The sequence below is a fragment of the Nyctibius grandis genome, chromosome 27 (genome assembly GCF_013368605.1).
Source record: "Nyctibius grandis isolate bNycGra1 chromosome 27, bNycGra1.pri, whole genome shotgun sequence".
Lineage (NCBI taxonomy): Eukaryota > Metazoa > Chordata > Aves > Nyctibiiformes > Nyctibiidae > Nyctibius > Nyctibius grandis.
The window spans coordinates 4,299,890-4,301,887 of record NC_090684.1 but is presented as its reverse complement, the minus strand read 5'-3'; positions in this window follow the sequence as shown (position 1 = coordinate 4,301,887).

The following is a 1,998-nucleotide window of genomic DNA, read 5'->3' as shown; positions in this document are numbered from 1 at the left end:
GGTTCTGAAGTTCTTATTTTTTTTTTTATTTCTTGAGGTTTGCTGTGACAGGAGGGATGCAGAGGGATGTTACGTTGCTGGGTACTGCTTCTCCCGGGCCCCCAGCTCTGGTTTTGCCCTGGTTTGCATCACCGGTGGTGGGTTTATGTGGGAAAGGTGGCTGCTGGGTCAGTCATCCCCAGGGCAAATGCTTCTCTGCAGCATCACTGGCTTCAAGGACACCTATTTTAGAGGGTCACATCCTTGCCCACGCTGGCATCAGGTGCCAGAGGGCTGAGTCTGCCCCACCAGTAAGAAATCCCCATCAAAGCCTCGCTCGCAGCACCTTGGCTATTCCATACACCCCACCCTGGCCCAGAACAGGGGACCCAGAGGACATGGCTGCGTTTCCAGTGCCATTTAGATGCCAGCAGAGCCCCGGTGCCCCCGTCAGACCACGGTGCCATTAGGGCCGATGGCTTTGCACATCCCAAACACCTCTAGACTCAGTCCCTTTAGCACTGATACACGAATCCTCCCACCACTGCTAAACACGCCCAGCAAACCACCGTCCTGCTGCTGTCCCTCCGGATTTGGGATGATGTCCCCAAAGGAGGTGGGGGGACCCACAGCCCCACACCTCCTCCTGCTCTGTGCCACAGGCTGGGCGTCCTGCACAGCATCAAGGCATCCAAGAGACTTATTTCTAACCTGGGGGGCTCATCCAGGCTGAGCCACAGGCTGGGAAAGGCAACAAAACACACATGCAGGATCCAAAAAGGGTCCCTGATGACACAGTTGGGCTCGCTGCCATCCTGAGGGTACCAGCCCCTGCTGAGGACACCAGTGGCCCAGGAACAGGCTGTGGGACGTGTATGCGATGCTGGGCTGGGAAGGAGGAGAGCTGGCCCCAGTACTGGGAAGCTGCTGCTTTTCCCAGCCCGGGCCCCTGGACAGGACCCGCTCCCTCCAGGACAGGAGGGGACAATACCCAGGGATGTGCGGGATGCTCCGCGAGTGACCTGGGACTCGGGAGCTGATGGGAGAGGATGTCCCGGGAGGAGGAGTGGGATGTCAGGGAGGATCCCCCAGGGGATGGGAGGGAGGGGGCTGCTTGGGGAAGGCGCAGAGCAGGGCAGGACCCTGCCCGCAGCCCTGCCGCGGGGTGCAGGGGGGTGAAGGGGCACCCCCAGGGGCAGAGCTGGGCGAACACCCTCCGTACACCCCCCCCCCCCAGCGCCCCACCTGCCAACGCACCCCATTACACCCTCCCTCCCCTACCGCACCCCACCATCGCCCCCACGCCCGTCCCCACCGCATCCCTGCCCCCTCCCCACCGCACCTGCCCGCCCCCGTCCCGCACCGCCTCCCGGGGCCGCCCCTGCCCCTTCCCCTTCCGCACCGCTGCCTGCCGGGACGCGTAGTCCCTCGGCTCCGCTCCGCTCCCGGCCCCGCTCCAGGTCCGGTCCCGCTCCGCTCCGCGCCCCGGCCTCGCTCCGCGCCCCTCCGCGCCCCTCCGCGCCCCCCCCGCCGCTCGCTCCGCGCCCCGCTCCGCGCTCCCCCGCTCCCCCGCTCCGCCTCTTGCTCCGCTCCTTCTCCGGGCTCCGCCTGTTGCTCCGCACTCCCGTCCCGGCTCCGCGCCCCGCTGCGCTCCCGGTCCCGCGGGGAGCTGGAGGGACGGGGGGGGTGTGGGGTGTGAAGCGACCCCGGGAGCGGGGCTGAGCCCCGGTAGCAGACGCCGGTATCAGCACGGCGCCGGGACGGGATGAGCCGCTCGGTAATCCCGGCTCTGTCCGCCCCCGGGTGCCCGCCCCCCCGCTGCCCGCCCCCGGCAACCCGGAGCCCGCGGTTTGCTCTTTGTTGGGATTATAAAAGGGACGATCGTCTCCCCGGGAGTCACGGGGGAGAGGGAGAAGCGGCAGAAGCGGCAGAACCGGCCGGCAAACGGCCCCGGGGCTGCCCCGGGAGCTGCTGGGTCCTTCCGAGGTTTGGGGGGGGTACTTCCAAAGTACCCGTGGG